The sequence below is a fragment of the Protopterus annectens genome, chromosome 1.part1, assembly GCF_019279795.1.
Source record: "Protopterus annectens isolate FY-2018-M chromosome 1.part1, PAN1.0, whole genome shotgun sequence".
NCBI lineage: Eukaryota > Metazoa > Chordata > Ceratodontiformes > Protopteridae > Protopterus > Protopterus annectens.
In genome coordinates, this window is record NC_056726.1 from 386,685,171 (window position 1) to 386,702,984 (window position 17,814).

Sequence of the window (17,814 nt, forward strand, 5' to 3'; positions counted from 1 at the left end):
ACCTGGGTGCCCAAGTCCCTCACGACTGATTAAGTGCTTAGTACATTGTTATTAATGTGGTAATTAGTGGGAACATCATTTTCCCCAAAGGGGATAATGATGCATTTTTTGGTATTCAGCTTGAGGCCATGCTTTTGACACCAGTCATTAGTTTGGTTAAGGCCATCTTGGAGGATGTTCACATCCCTAGGGGAATTTATGACAGTGCCCAGCTTGCAGTCATCTGTAAACTTGATCAGCAACAGACCACTGGTTTTGGCTTGCACCTCAGAAAAGTATACTCCAAACAGTAGAGGCCCCAAGACTGATCCTTGGGGTATGCCGCATGTTACGAGTCTACTAGTAAAGGTGGCTTCCCCTATTTTGACTGAGTGGGTTCTATCAGTGAGCCAGTTAGCTACCCATCTGGTAACTTGTGGGTTGATGCTTAGCTGGGAGAGTTTATCTATTATACCTGAGTGGGGGAATAGTGTCAAAGGCTTTGTCTAGGTCAAGGTAGGCGGTGTGCACTGTCTTGCCCTCATCCATGGCTTGGGGACTGTTTTGAAGAAGGCAACCATGTTTAACAGGCATGATCTCCCTTTGACAAAACCAAAATGTGTGGGATCAAGTGTTTGGAGGTTGCCAATATGCTTGTTTATAAGGTCCATGATAATGTGTTCCATGGCCTTGCAGATCAGGCTAGTTAGGCTGATGGGCCTATAATTTCCTGGGTCGGTGGACGTTCCACCTTTGTGTAGAGGGATGACAGTGGTTGTCCTCCATTCTGCTGGCATGAAACTAGTGCACAGACTTTGGTTGAATAGGGTGCCTAGTAGTGCTGAGATCTCTTGCCTAAGTTCATGTAGGACATAGCCAAGGATGTTGTTGGGTCCCATGGAGGCTGTATTTTTTGCCTTTGAGAGGGCATTAATAACCTGCTTCCTGATGATGAGGGGAGGGGGCAGGTGCTGGGGATGTCCTGGTTTACTGATGGAGGGGGTAGGAGGGTAAAGTTTTCACTTAACATGTCTGCCAGCAGGTTGGCTATATCCATGGCATTTGTGTATATGGTATTCTTGACTACCACTTCAGAGCAGATTTGGGAGTTACCTTTGAGATTTCAGACATATGTGAAGAAGGCCTTTTGATTGTCCTTAATGGATGTGGCCAATTTGGACTTGAAGTTAGCCTTACAGTATTTCACCAGTGACCTTATCTGCTTGTTCAAAGGAGAGATTGCTTCCAACTTGGCACCTGCACCTCCTTGGTCCTGGACAGCAATTTTTTCCTTTTATTATAGAGTCTGTTTATTGCTGCTGTATGCCAGACTGGTTTACTCTTCCTTGAGGAAGATGATTTGGTCATGTCAGGTATTGTTGAGTCCATGCAGCTATATAGGTGCTCATATAGTTTTTTTGATGTAGACTTGGACATTAGTATTTGATTCAGCTGAAGGGATGGTGGCTGTGAAGCTGCTTATACCTGCTCTCAAGAGGTATAAGTGGCTGTAAAGCTGCTTATACCTGCTCTCAGGAGGTTGTAGTCAGCTTTGGAAAAGTTATTTTGTTTGTCTCTGGCAGGGGGGAGGGGGCAGGTGAGATGGTGACTTTGAAAGTGATTGCTTTATGGTTGGATCTTACCAATGAGGATGACACTGTAGGGGTGCTACAGTGGCTACTCATGTTGGTTACTACCAGGTCCAGGATATTTTCACCTCTTGTGGGGGTGTCAACCAGCTGATCCAATGCATTGGCACTGATAAAGTCGAGGAATCTCTGGGTGTTCATGTTTAAGCTAGAATAGGTCTTCCACTCTATGGCTGGGTAGTTAAGGTTTCCCAGGATCAGGGTAATGGTTGTATCTTGATGGATTCAAGTAAGTCCAGATAGGTGGAGTGGACCTCCTGAGTCATGGTTGTGGGTCTGTAGCTAGCTATGATTTGAATAGGTGTTTTGTCAATAGTTAACTGCAACTTGAGTGCCTTCTGTCCGTCATATTATTTGACCAGCCTGGAGGTGTGTATGTCTTTGATAAATATTGAAACTCCACCTCCTTTAGCTTTTTAGCCCTCTGTTGGGGTCTGAAAGTATGGCAGGACAAGTAACCTGGTAAGGCTGGGGTGCTCTCCACAGGTTTGAACCAGGTTTTAGTGACTGCACAAATGTCAGCATCTTCCAGCATGAGAAATGCTTGCAATGAGTGCAGTTTCATGTTAAGACTCCTAATATTTAGCAGCATGACCTTTACATTTCATTTAGAAGAATTTTTCATGTTGGTAATTTTGTCCTCATGACTTTGCCTAAAAAAGGCACTATGGGGGAGGCAAGAAGCCTGAAGCCCAGGGGAGACAGATGAAGGCTATCTCTGATAAAGCATCGTGGTCTGTCAATCATGTCCTCCCAGGCTGTCAGGTACTGGATCCCCTTGGAATGACACCAGAAACTAAGCCAATTGTTAAAGTCAATCATTTTCTGTTTGTACTGAGGCATCATTCTGGGTGACATTAGGATGCTGCTTAAGGCTAGGGGACATACCTACCTGGGACACATATTCAGTGAGCTCAATCATGTCTCTCTTCATATAGTCCAGAGAGGTACGTCTGAAGAGAATATGACATGCTTGAACTACTGCATGCCCAAATAACCATAGGAACCATCCATTACTATATCGTCTATCTTTGCTAGCTACAGGTCCCCCATCCTGAACCAAGAAACCCATGCATCATACCTGAATTTACTAGAATCACTTACCATTCAGCCGAGTACCACACTCATGGGTGATTTCAACTATCCCTCCATTATCTGGGAAGCATACATGACCACTAACATGCAGGCTCAAAGATATCTACACTTCATCCATACAAATTCCCTGGATCAGCTAGTCTGCATTCCTATTCCTTCTAGGAGTACAAATATCCTTGATGTGGTATTCACAGATATGGAACAGTGTTGCAAACCTCCCCAGAGTGTGATGCCCTTGCTAGTTAGGTCAGATGACAAAGTGGTCTCCCTTGAAATAAATAGAAAACTATAACCCCAACTAAGCTCAAAACCTTTAAGAACTTTTCAAAAGCAAACTACCGCCTATTAAGTGATGGGATAGCTAGTTTCCAAGCTCTGCCAAATCCAGAAAATACAGAAATCTACACAGAGGTGTACACAAAAGCCCTGTATGACAATATAAACAACTGCATAGACATGACAGTATCAGACCAAAATAAGCTTAGGACAGACTGCAAAGACTGCAAAATCCTAAGCCATCCTTTATCCTTATTAGGGACTATTCTAGGTCAGGAAAGGTGGGAAGCAAGGATATATTTTTGTTTTTCTTTTTTAAAGGACAAACAGCAGGAAATGCACAGTAATTGCTTAACACAGGCTAGCACACTTGAGTGAGCAGCCTCAACAGATAAAATTTGACAAAAGACAAACTTTAAAGTGCAGATAAAAACTATTTAACAAAACAAGCTTTTAAACAGGTAAAACTATTTAACAAAACAAGCTTTTAGACAGGTAAAACAGCAGTTATAACTCACTTTTTGGCGAGGAAAGATGGTCGCAAAGGCAATAGGAGCAAAATATACTTAAATCAGTTTAGCAGTCACTCTTTTTCACCTCTCTGCTACTAGCACCACTCTGCAGGACCACGAGGAGCTTTTGCTGAGTTGGAACAAGTGAAAAACCACGCCAAAGCGGGTTTTTATACAGGGGACTTGAAAGAGCTAGAAATTAGCCCAAAACGGCCAATAGACTACAAGATTCTGTGCTGAGATCACTCCTCCAGGGACAGATAGGCTGCTCAAAGCTCCCCACTCCCACTGGTGAACAAAGAAGCTTCCTTCTATCCAAGTAAGGAAATGGGCAACACAGGAACTATACCAAAGTCCAGAATACAGCAATGCCTGTATTAGGGACTATTCTAGGTCAGGAAAAGCGGAAACAAAGATATTTTTTTTTTCTTTTTTAAAGGACAAACAGGAAATGCACAGTAATTGCTTAACACAGGCTAGCGCACTTGAGTGAGCAGCCTCAAGAGATAAAATTCGACAAAAGACAAACTTTAAAGTGCAGATAAAAACTATTTAACAAAACAAGCTTTTAAACAGCTAAAACTAACAAAACAAGCTTTTAAACAGGTAAAACAGCAGTTATAACTCGCTTTTCGGTGAGGAAAGATGGTCGCAAAGGTAATAGGAGCAAAATATACTTAAATCAGTTTAGCAGTCAGTCTTTTTCGCCTCTCTGCTGCTAGCACCACTCTGCAGGACCAAGAGGAGCTTTTGCTGAGTTGGAACCTGTCTGTATTGTGTAAGCTTATTCAAGTACTTTACCCACCCATTGTTTTCCATAGATCCATAATACTGAGTGCCCAACCAGTAAACCAGTATTGCTCTTGAGTAATCCTTCTTTACTACAAGTTATCCCCTGCTCATTTTTCCAGAACTCCCATCTGCTTGGTGTCCTCGCTTCACTCTGAGAGGGTCCTGAATTAATTCTGCTCCATCCTTGGCAGATAAGAGATTTATGATATTATTTTGCACTTCATCTAATTGCTTTAGAGTGCTAGTGCTTTATTTTTGCTTATTAGTTGATTTTACACTTTAAATCATTTTAAGGGTCCCTAATGCTTGAAATCACATTGTCCAAGTAGTTTGTTTAAGTTGCTTTGTGGTAGCATTATACTCTTACATAATTGTATTTGTGCTTTAACATTAACAAGACTTGGATAGTCTATTTCGTGGCAGTAAGTGGTGGTCTATCTGAGTTGGAAAATACATAAGAAAGCTTTGAGTGTAGTAATTTTATTGGTCAGAGGACTTAGAAACCAGTTTCCTGTAATTTAAGTGCATGTATAATTTGGAACATTTGCAAGCCACTGCCCATCATGTACTGGTGGTTAGTAGTGCCCTGTATAGATGCAGACACCTAGAAACTAAATTCCCCCATAAAACCAACATTGAAACTGAATGAGTAACTAGGTAAGTGTAGGGCAACTACAGTGAGTAGCACAGAGCAGCTAGTTTGGGTGCTAAGGAGCACTGTCCCTTTAATTTAGTATTATATCACCTAGTCTAGCCTCTAGTCCCAAAAACATTCTTAGCGAACCCACTATTAACACCTAGTGCACCACACCTTTGTAGCTCACCCAATAAAATACCTGACATCATGGTTATGCACTTTTCCAATTTCAGTTTGGTGGATATAGTTATATTGAGAAAATGTGTAACAACTGTCTAATGTTCACTGACAACAATTTAATCCTCAAAGAAATACATGCAGTATGGAAGATATATATATATATATATATATATATATATATATATATATATATATATATATATATATATATATATATACACAATGCCTATAGAGACAGAACTCACAATTATAAGTAATCTGGTTTTCAGGAGCACACATGCTACTCCCACCAGACATAGTATGCACTCCACACAGACTTACTTATGCAGAGGCACTTAAAAACAATTTTCCCAATCTCAAAGACCTCCCAGAAATCCAGAAATTCAACCTGAAAAAATTATCCTTGGCAAACCCAAAAACACTCAACAGAGACAACAGTCACTGGGGACTTCATTGTATGACATACAGATCTCCCTCTCACCAAGTTGAACAAGGAGAAAATAATGGTTAGTTTCTTATCAGGTTCCAGGATTTGCCAAGTTAAACATGTGCACAAGTCATTGCACCACAGATGCCAGTATGATTCAGTCATGACCCATTTAGGTGTAAATGATCTGAGATGTACCTCCTTAGACTATTCAAAGAGAGACATTATGGAACTCTCAGACTATTTGTCATGCGCTTATATATGTCTAGCATTGAGCAGCATTCTATCTTCATCAAGAATATTGCCACAATACAAACAGAAGCTGATTGAACTTTGATAATTGGCTTGGTTTTTGGTGTCATTCTAGAGTATTTGTCAGTATGGGAAGACATGGTTAACAAATCATGTTGCTTGTCCCCTTTTGGCTTTTCAGTATTGGCTAAAGCATTGTCGTCCCCCATAGAACCTATTTTAGGTAATGCCAGACTGACAAACCTTCTAACATAGCAAAAATTTCCCTAAGGAAATCTAAAGGTGTTACTGCAAAATTCCAGGGGGGGGGGGTCTAAACAAGAAGCTCTACTCCCTCCAAGCTCTCCTTGTTTGGAGTGTGCAGACATCTGTGGAGTTATAGTTTAAAGCTGCAGAGAGTAACCTAGCAGTGCAAGGCCTCAGTGTTTCCACACACTTACTCCAGCGACTGCACAGACAGGACTAAAGGTGGAGGTTTCTTGAGCTACATCAATAACAAGCTTAGCTCTATGTTGGTTAAACAGGATGAAGCACTATAGTTCCCCATGTCCAGATTACCACAGACAAAGTCCTAGCAAGATATAAGTCACCCTCTATGTCCTATGAAACTCATAGATCATACATAGGCCTATTGGAGACACTCAGCATTCACCCAAATACTGTACTCAATGGGGACTTTAATTATCACCTGTATCTGTTATTGCCTGGCCTTTAATTACCTGTAGCTGTTATTGCCTGGCCTTCATATTCCTTTCATTACATATATCCCCTATTGAGTTCTCCTTTCCCCTTTTCTGTGTCTGTATCTGTTTTTCTGCCATACCCTGCTTACGTTACTGCTCTATATATATTAATTACTTTTCTCTCAATGAGTTTCAATCCCTCTACTTAACCTCTCTCTTCTCCCCTCCTTTTTACAGGCTGTTATCCACATTGCTCCTGCCCTCATCCCAAACTTGCAAACCTACTGATCTATTTCTGATACTGCTGGATGCACGGCACTGAAGCGTTTTGCTTACAAGAAGCCCTGAAAGCTCGCAAACAGTACTGCTCCTGAAAGTATGTAGCTGCTCTGAAAGTGATATTAAACTGCCCACATTTCCTAAATAGGTACATTGGTTCCCCATACACCACCACTCCATTTACCCTGTCTCTCACTCCATCCCCTTCAACAATAAGCTCCCCTGACTCTGTCGACTGTTTGCATAGCATGTAGGTCTTTATTTTCCAAACTTATAGCTTATTATCTGGCACTAGGGACTCACTACCCCCCTGCAATTAACTCTACCCAGTATTTTTGCTATAAATATATTTCTCTCCTTTCCTGTTCTCAAAATGCCTTATTGTCCTCATTTTTGACTATTTTTAATTTTATCATACCACCTTGTATCTCAGCCCTACATCCTTTTACTTTAACCTATCTTCAACCTCCCATTGTCAGATTAGCTACTGGCCAGATTCCACTTTGCCTGGCTTGTAATGCAATATTTCTGTGGTTAACTTTCATGAAATTACTGATACATTTTTGGCATGCTACTCACAGTTACCTGGTACAACCCACTCCGCTCATGCTTGCATCACTCGGGCTCACAATAAAGCATATTAACAAAGACAAGAAAAAATTCTGCTATGAGGCCCAAACCACCCACAACTCTAACCCTAAAACATTCTGCTGCACCATTAACAAGATCCTACACCCTGGAAGACTCACTACCCTAAACACCCTATCCAAACAATACTGCTCAATAAACCGCCACTCTACTAAATTCTTATTTCATTGAATCTATTCACAAACTTTTCACATAGAGCAAAGTGCAAATCTTCCACCCACCTCTGCTAACACTACCAATACCACCCCTTTTCTCTAAACCCTGTTCCCACTGCTTACATAAAGTCCCTCCTACTTAAACTAAAACCATGCTCCCCTCTGCAGATAACCTCTATTTCTTAAACTCGCAGCTCACTTGATAGCCTAACCTGTCTCTATACTCATAAACAAGTCAATCCAATAATCTACTGTCCCTGACATTTGGAAATCTTTTTACACCATACCGTTACACAAAGGAGGTAACTCCACCGGCCCATCAAATTACAGACCCATAGCCATTCCCTTACCACTCCCTAAAATTCTAGAAAAATGTCTGCAGTGTAACTACCTAATTGACAAAAACCTGTTGACCCCTACTCAACATGGCTTTAGGCCAAACCATAGCACATCCACTGCACTTCTCTTGTTCACACATACTGTTGCAGAGGCCAGAGACAAAAACCTACTGGTGTCATTTCTTTTCCTTGACTTCTCAAAAGCTTTTGACACCGTCTCACACTCTAAATTACTAACTAAACTAGCTGATCTCAACCTCTCCTCCTCTGCTATTATTTGGTTCTCAGACTACCTTTCCAACAGACTGCAGTCAGTTAAATGGCTTTCTACAAGCTCCCCTTTCTTACCCATCCAGACTGGCATCCCCCAGGGTTCTAGTCTGGGACCTCTTCTTTTCAACATCTTCACAAATAACCTCCACTCTTCCTGTACCACGTCCTCCCTGATACAATATGCAGATGATTCTACTCTTATCTCCTGCTCTGAAGACATCTCTCACCTCCACTCTATCACCCAAAACACATTTCACAATGTCGAACAATGGCTAACTGATTACCAGCTCATCCTAACCCCCCCCCAACAACAAACTACTCCTTTTCTTCCTTAAATCTCTCTCTCCCACCATAAAGCCACCTTTACCATCTCATCACATGACTATACACATATTAAAGCTGACTCTCATAGTAAACTTCTTGGTATTATAATTGATGACCAATTAAAATTTGACCTCCATATACAACACTGTATTAAAAAGACAAATAAAAAATGTGTCTACTATATAGAAACAAAACATTCTTAGCCTCGAACTCCAGACCTGCTCTGGCACAGACTTTCCATCTACCCTGCATTTTGTACACCTCTCTGATACTCACATTTCTGCAATCTACCTTAATAACCAAACTGGAACAAACTTATAACAATATAGCTCTATTTACCAGCAATCAGCCACACAAATCCCATCACTGCCTAGCTTTAAAACAGCTTTGATGTCATAACTTTCCCCAACTTCTTCTTCCTTCTCAGCTACAGTTCACTCACATCTTACTAGACAAACCCTCATCCTGTCCTTTTCTCTCCTCTCTCATATCCCTATACACCCCCTTTCGAACTTGATACAGCTCTGATCAACACCTCCTTAATATTTATGAAACCAGCAAAAATATTAGTAAACTTCTATATAAAAGCACAGTGTCCTAACCCTGGAGCAATCTCCCACCAAATATTCTTAACATCAATTGTACAACCCGCTTCAGAATGGAACTTAAAAACTCCCTTCTTAATTCTAGCTCCTGCCCATGGCAGCACCCTAATTAATCCCTTCCACCTTGTTTTCCTCTCTTTACTCAGACTCCTTCAGCCTTCCACTACTTATACTCTCTGTTAATAGCAACACTATCATGTTTTTATTACCAGTCTAGCTCAGTTTTCTGCAATATTATGCCCTACTAATGTAAACCTAAGTCTTATTTTCTCTCTAAACTCTCATCTACTGTTCACTCAGCATTTTATTTTTGTATACACTTTTCATGCAACCTCTGTTACTGTAAATATGTGCAGTAATATAACTATGTAATTTTTCCTGATTTATGAATGTATGATATAAGTATGTCATTTTCTTGTTTTTTTGAATGTATGCGTGATAATGTCTTGTTTATCTCTGGAGCTTTTCCCCTCTGTTCTCCACTGAAAACAGGCCTTTGGCTCAGCTGGACCAACTCGGTTAACAAATAAATAAATAAATAAATAAATATAATTCTATAAGCTGGGAATTCTACAGGACCTCAAATGTGCAGGTATAGAGATTCCTAGACTTTGTAAACACAAACACCTTGGACCAGTTGGCGCATACGCCTACTAGAGGTACAAATATATTGGACCTGGTGCTTACAAATATGGGAGAATGCTGCACTCCTCCCTCACTCAGTGTTATGTCCTCTCTAGTAAGGTCAGACCATAAAGCAGTCCCCTTCAGCATAAGTTATGTAACCTCACCAAATACTGTAACATTTAGAAACTACACCAAAACAAACTACCTTTTAAGTGATAACCTCTCAAAATTTCAAACCCCTCCAAATTAGATAACACAGAAGCCTTGGTTTAATTATTCACAATATACAGCTCAGCAAGCTCCTGCCTGGAGCCCTGCAGAGTTCTACAGCAGCAGAGAGACAAATGAGAGACTTTGGAGTGATTACGTATCATTTTCTGCATTTTCTTACTGCCTTGTGCTAATTCCACCTAAATCGCCGATTTTCTAGAGTTTCTGTGATTTAAAAAGCTTGTTTCAGCTACATATTGTACTTATTTTACTGCCTGCACTTTAACAAAGTCATTTTGTGTTTAAATTACCTGTTTAACTGTTGTAGACTTCAAGCTCAAGTGTGATAGCCATTTCTGTGCATTTAAAGTATTTTTTTGATTGTATCTGCTTTATTTTCTGAAAAAAAACAAAAAAACAAAAGAAAAACTTGTTTTCCCACTTTTCTAAGCTAGTATAGTCCAATTTTCAGGTTAGTGCTGAATTCAGGGCTGTGTTACAAGTTTCTGTGTTTGCCCATACCTTACTTGCATAGAAGGATGTTTCTCTGTTCACTGTGAGAGAGGGAGCTTTGAGCAGCCTATCTGTCCCTGGAGGAGTGGTTTCAGTGCAAAAATTAGTAGTTTATTGGCAATTTTGGGCTAATTTCTATCTCTTTCATTTTCCTGCTATAAAACCCACATTTGAGAGGTTTATGCTCTAGTATACAGCTCAGCAAACTCCTGCATGGTGCCCTGCAGAGTTCTACAGCAGCAGAGAGACAAAAGAGAGACTTTGGAGTGATTAAGTATCATTTTTCTGCATTTTCTTGCTGCCTTTAGCTAATTCCACCTAAAACGCCGATTTTCTAGAGTTTCTGTGATTTAAAAAACTTGTTTCAGCTACATATTGTACTTATTTTACTGCCTGCACTTTAACAAAGTTGTTTTTGTGTTTAAATTACCTGTTTAACTGTTGTAGGCTACACACTCAAGTGTGATAGCCATTTCTGTGCATTTAAAGTGTTTTTTGATTGTATCTGCTTTATTTTCTGAAAAAACAAACAAAAACAAAAAAAAAAACTTGTTTTCCTGCTTTTTTAAGCTAGTATAGTCCAGTTTTCAGGTTAGTGCTGAATTCAGGGCTGTGTTACAAGTGTCTGTGTTTGCCCATACCTTACTTGGATAGAAGGAAGTTTCTCTGTTCACTGTGAGAGAGGGAGCTTTGAGCAGCCTATCTGTCCCTGGAGGAGTGGTTTCAGCACAGAAATTAGTAGTTTATTGGCCATTTTGGGCTAATTTCTATCTCTTTCATTTCCCTGCTATAAAACCCGCATTTGTGAGGTTTTTGCTCTAGTATACAGCTCAGCAAGCTCCTGCCTGGTGCCCTGCAGAGTTCTACAGCAGCAGAGAGACAAAAGAGAGACTTTGGAGTGATCAAGTATCATTTTTCTGCGATTTCTTGCTGCCTTTAGCTAATTCCACCTAAAACACCAATTTTCTAGAGTTTCTGTGATTAAAAAAGCTTGTTTCAGTTACATATTGTACTTATTTTACTGCCTGCACTTTAACAAAGTCGTTTTTGTGTTTAAATTACCTGTGTAACTGTTGTAGGCTACACACTCAAGTGTGATAGCCATTTCTGTGCATTTAAAGTGTTTTTTTTGATTGTATCTGCTTTAATTTCTGAAAAAAAAATATATATATATACTTGTTTTCCTGCCTTTCTAAGCTAGTATAGTCCAGTTTTCAGGTTAGTGCTGAATTCAGGGCTGTTACAAGTTTCTGTGTTTGCTCATACCTTACTTGGATAGAAAGAAGTTTCTCTGTTCACTGTGAGAGAGGGAGCTTTGAGCAGCTTATCTGTCCCTGGAGGAGTGGTTTCAGCACAGAAATTAGTAGATTATTGGCCATTTTTGGGCTAATTTCAATCTCTTTCATTTCCCTGCTATAAAACCTGCATTTGTGCAGTTTTGCACACCGGGCAGTGCCGCCTAGCTAGGGTATAACTATTCCCGGCTCCACAAAGTCTACTCTTAAATTTTTCCCCTGGAACTAGACAAACTTTCAACTTAAGCACTCAAACCATTCAGTTCTCATCCCGACACTTGCTCAAAACTCATAGCAAGCACTAATAAACCTTAGCACTAGACCCCCCCTATACCGTAGAGAAGGACAAGGCTCTCTATTTGACCTTATCAGCCAATCTGTAAAACAGTTCACTGTACCTGTCCAGGCATGTTCAAAGGGCAGTTTCAGGTGTACTCTTCGGTCCAACTGGTGAATCTGGGCATTTTGAGGCAATGTTACAATTGCCTCATGTACACAGACAACCCTCTCCTACTTCCACCAAACACTAATACATGCGAGAGATGCAATTATACAGCCAAACTTGAGGCTAAGCTCTTTTAACCCAAGACTGGACCAGGCAGTCAAGAGGAGAAGGGAATTGCTTGCATCACACCACCAGTCTCACATAGACCTATGAAGCCATCATCTGCAAAAAACACACATAAATACACAAAAACATATTCGGAGGCTCTAAATAAAAATCTGCAAAAGCAATAGAGACCTCCAAAGCAGACATCCAAGCAACCTCCATCCCCCAACACAAACCATGAAACACATACTTCACAAAACCAGTGTGCCACTCAATTACAGCCCTTAAGGCAAAATAACGTACCCGACACACTAGTAATAGGTGACTCCATAGTTAGGCACACTGACGTCCCACTCACTAGGCTGAACAAGGAGAAGGTTACTGTTAGCTGCCTGTCGGGTGCCAGGATCCACCACATAACACAAGCACTCAGGTCACTCCAGAACAAGTACAAATATGACTTTGTCATTGTCCATGTTGGTGTGAATGACCTTAGGCGTACCTCCCTGGACTACATGAAAAGAGACATGTAGGAGTTCTCTGATCACATAGCCCAGGCCGGTATGACCCTGACCCTGAGTAGCATCCTGCCCTCACCAAGAATGATACCATGGTATAGAGAAAAAAATATCAATTTCAACAATTGGCTAAGCTTCTGGTGTCATACAACGGGGATCCATTGTCTGTCAGCCTGGGATGACATGCTCGACAAGCCACACTGCTTCGCTAGAGATGACTTGCACCTGTTACCCTTAGGCTTTTGAATACTGGCCAAGGCTCTTGCCACCCCCATAGTGCCTTTTTTAGTCAAGGCTCAAAGACAAACCCACCGCTGTAAATAGCACAAGTAACAAAAAACTGAGGGTAATGCTACTCAATGCCAGAAGTTTAAACCTCAAAATGCATGCACTCGAGGCACTCCTCAGTATGGAGAAAAGTGATATATGTGTAGTAACAGAAACCCGGTTTAAGGCTCCAGAGAGCACCCCAGCACTACCAGGCTACAACTCATACCATACATTTCGGCCACAAAACCCAGACCGAAATACAAAAGGCTGGGGAGTATCCATATTCATCAAGGATAAAAAACGACAAAACAAAAGAACTATTGCTGCACCACAAAACGAAAACTACGTACCAGTAGAAAACACAATTTATTCTCTAGTGCCTCGGCTCAAAAAAGCCTTCAAGGAGTAACAGTTCATGTACACAAGTAGTTTATATAACACCAGCTATCCTAATCATTCAATTACACATTCAATTAAATATAACAATAATCACATTCTTAAAAACACAATACTTCAAATTAAACTTTTCCAACAACAGTCAGTATTCCAACCTTTAGGGATCAAAGTTTCATATTTTAATATAAAAATCGTTTCTTTCTTTAGGAGCATATTTTTTATTTTAACATCACTAATATTATTTTCAGAAATTTGTTTTAAAACAGTAGCCTTCAAACTATTGCATTTGCCCCCATGAAATTCAAAAAAATGTTGTGCCAAGGGACTTTCCAATCTATTTGCCCTTATGTCCCTCAGGTGCTCCATAATTCTGATCTTAAACATTGTTTTAGTTTGCCCCACATAAACTTTATCACAACCACGTAGAAAAGTACTACACTATCTGCCCATGTAGGCCATTTTAAGCCTAGCCAAATATCCCAAGCTGATGCTAAGAATCAAACACTGTACCTTGTGTCTATGAGATAAACATTTTAACCACCTTAAGCTAGGCTTATAAAGGCTCCATGTGGTCATTAGCCTAGTATACACCTGTGTACCTATGTTACATTTGTCCCTCACCCCAGCATGAAATTACTGGTCTCAGGTCATGGGAAGTTATGTATTCCTTGGACACGCCATCCTCATTGTGGTGGTTAGCTGTTGTGTGGTGCTTCATTTTAATCTTGAAATATGGTAAAGACAAGGCTCGTCTGCAGTGTTTAACATTCCCTTCATTTGTTGGTGGAACCAGTGCCAGTGGGCATAGTCAGCAGAAAGAGTGAATTCCTGTCCTAACAAATTATATCAAAGGGACTCTACTGCCCACTTTATGGCAAAACATTCCATTCAACGGCTGAGTATTTGGCTTCTGTTCATGTTAATTTTTTACTCAGGTAAAAAAAGATAGCAGATGGGAGGATCTTCACTTCTAATCTTTGAGCTAATACAGTCCTGAGGCCTACATGCATTAGTGTGAACTATAAAATGATTAGTAAAATCAGGCAATAGCACAAGAAGTCCTTTATCTGCTCAAGGGTGACTTCTACCTAAAGAGTCCATTTAATCTTCATTGGCATTTTACCTCTCATTAAGTCAGTGAAATGACATACAATGGCGGGCAAAATATGACAAAAACTGCTAGAAGTACCCAACCATTCTAAAAAAGATCTTACTTGTTTCTTTTTCTGAGGTACTGGCTATTTCCTTACTGCCTCCACTTTTTCTTTTTGAGGGTTTATGATTCCCCTTCCTATAGCACGACCTAGATAATTTTACTTTGTCATTCCAATCTTACTCACTATAAGTCCTGTCTGCTGAGAGGTTTCCTAGACAGCCTGCATGTTTGGTAGACGTGAGTCCCAGTATACCCAGTAGATAATTACATCATCTTCATTTCATTTGTTTGTTTTATTGGAAAAAGAATGTTGCTGCATACCGAACATATGCTCAAAAACATCAACAGCACACAAAGAATTACATGACAACAGTGCAATCACTGAGCTACATGCATTAACCTTATGATACATGGTTGACATATATTAACACCATATTCTTTAAGTTGGAGGGAGTCTGAAAGTGACTCTGAATTCATACACAATGTTAACTCTTTTGAAGCTAATTTATACTTTATTTCTCTCCGCTCAGTCCAAAAATTCGTTTCCCAAACACTTGTTGCTTCTCATCAATATAACTAAGAAAATGTGACCACTAACCTCATTCTACATTTTCCAGTGTTGGTGTGTGCCTACCTCCACATTTATCAGGAAAGTGGGACGTTAGAAGGAAAGGAAAGGCATTTTGACATATTTCCTTAACCGAATGAATATGTCATCCTAACCCAGACTCTGCTAAATCTCTCACCTGGAGGTTATATACACCCTCAGCACATTTCCTACCTATTAGACCTGCAGCCCCTCCCCCTTTACTTGGAAGCCAGTGGATTGCAACCTGGATTAAAATCACCCCCACTTTATTTCTCTATGACATCAAATGGCCCCTGTCAATTGACTATAAACTTATTCTTGGCATAGAGAACTAATATTAATTTCTAGCCTGCAACACTCTGTTTTTAACACTTCTGTTATAAACATCTTACTGGGTGGCTTATCCACTTTCTACATGACCATCACTACATTTCATTTGTCTTGGAGGCCAGTATAATCCCAAATACATTTTTTTAGTGGGGTCTTTCCCTCTTCCTAGACCTCTTTGATGATGTCTAAAAAGCCTTTGGATTGTTCCTCGTTTCCACAATTCTTCACAGTGAGCAGTGAGGGAAATTCTTCAGTTATCATTACATGTGTCAAGTGTGGTACCCTTGTTTCAGGGTGCCATAAATGACACTGGAATTCTGATATGTTTCCAGTCAAAAACAATGTTTTCTTTTACAGAAGTCACCTTACTTTCAGATGTTTTAAAACTGGATTGGAATGGTAGTGGAAATAGTTATATAAGAAGAAGTAGAAGGGGTGAAAGAGACAGTTGTGGTACAAATCATTATTAATTATTCCAAAATATATAAAGATGGGGTCTGGCGACAATAATACACATTACAGGGGATTGAGTTCATTGGAAGAGAGCTGAACAGTCACCAGTATTTGTCATTGCTGACCAAGCTGATGGTACAGGAAGTCATTCTGTGTCTAAGTAAGGATGCAGCAGGGTATATACCTCAAGGACCACCCTTTACTTTTTGTGCCTAGTTGCCACCTGTGGTATATTTAGATTCCTATCAGAATATTGTCAGCACAGTACACCTCCCCACTGTCCAGCTTTTTGCAGAAGGCCCAGATTTTTGCCTCATACTTTTGGTTTGTTCCTCCTAAAGTATGTGGTTTTCTGGCAAATCATTGAGGACTGAAGCCACTAAATAATCACAGACATTTAAATTTCAGAGTTTATATCCTTCAGAAAATGTGTGCTAATGCAAAACCCGTTATTCTAGCAACTTTCTAAATTTATAAGGGCAATATTTAAAATGTGTCCTTATTTTTGGGACTTTGTCCCCCCATTATTTATTGCTTTGGCCAGATTTTTTTGTGCTAAGACATTGAAAGGTGTACAGTACAGGCTTTCTATAAAGGTGAGCCAGGCTTTAGTTTATAACAAGTCTGCATAGTTGTGTATTATTAACATAATAAAGTCCACCTAAAGATCATGGTTAGCCTCCTCATTTGTTCTTTCTCAATCCAGTACATATAAGACTAAAACTAGTGACAAGATTTGTAAACATGTTGATGCAGCTGCAAGATGACAGAACCAATCTTAACCCAACTGTGAAGTCATGATCAGCATATAAGCAGCGAGATGAAAAATAATCAATGGTAAGTGACATTCCAGAAGATATGAAGTGCTGATTATTCAGCCTTATGGTACTTTGACACTGGTCTACATCACCAAATTGAAAAACCTAGTCATCGAACGCCTTTTCGCCAACCAATAAACATTGAACTGACATTTCTGTGATTGGCCACTTCAGCAAATTTTTTCCTAGGGGAAAAAAATGCTCGGCCATTGTTGTGAATTTGCCCTTTTCCCTACTGTACTGTGATCTTGGAGTTGGTATATTTAGTTAGAGGGTGTGGGGGTGAAGCTCCCCATTTCGAAATGTTTGAAATGGTGTCTCATTTCTGGTTGGCCAAGCAATTTTTCCCCCTAGGAAAACATTTGCTGAAGTGACCGTTCGCAGAAATGACAGTTTATTGGTCTGCAAAAAGGCATTTGATGACTAGGTTTTTCGATTCGGTAATATATACCCCTTTGACACAGGGGTTGCTTAACAGTATCATTCAATTGATAAACCAAAAGCTGAAAGCTGCATGTAAATCACTGAAATGTTAAAGAGATATTCATTCTGAAACTAAATCATTGATAGCATCTTCATAATTTCATCTTAATCTTTGCAACCATAGGGCCAGTGAGGTTGTGATGCATTATATAGCTGAAATGAAGCACTGTGTAGTGAACTGTGAATCTGGTATATAACTGGATGATATACTAAGAGACAGCTTTATTACTGATGTTTTCCAGTGAAGCTTATCAAAACAAGCTGCATAAAGTGAATTTAACATTTCCAAGAACAAGCAAAGTCACACTAATCATGAAAATGACAGCTATGCACAACAGTTGAGAAAGCATGAGATGATTCTTTGTGCAGTACATAAAGATGACATTTACACAAATAGTCCAACATGTAAACACTTGTTATCACTGTAGTAAGAAAACTGCAGCCCTCAAGACTGCATAATTAGAGATAAGCTCAGAAACAAATGCACTTCACAGAGACAGAT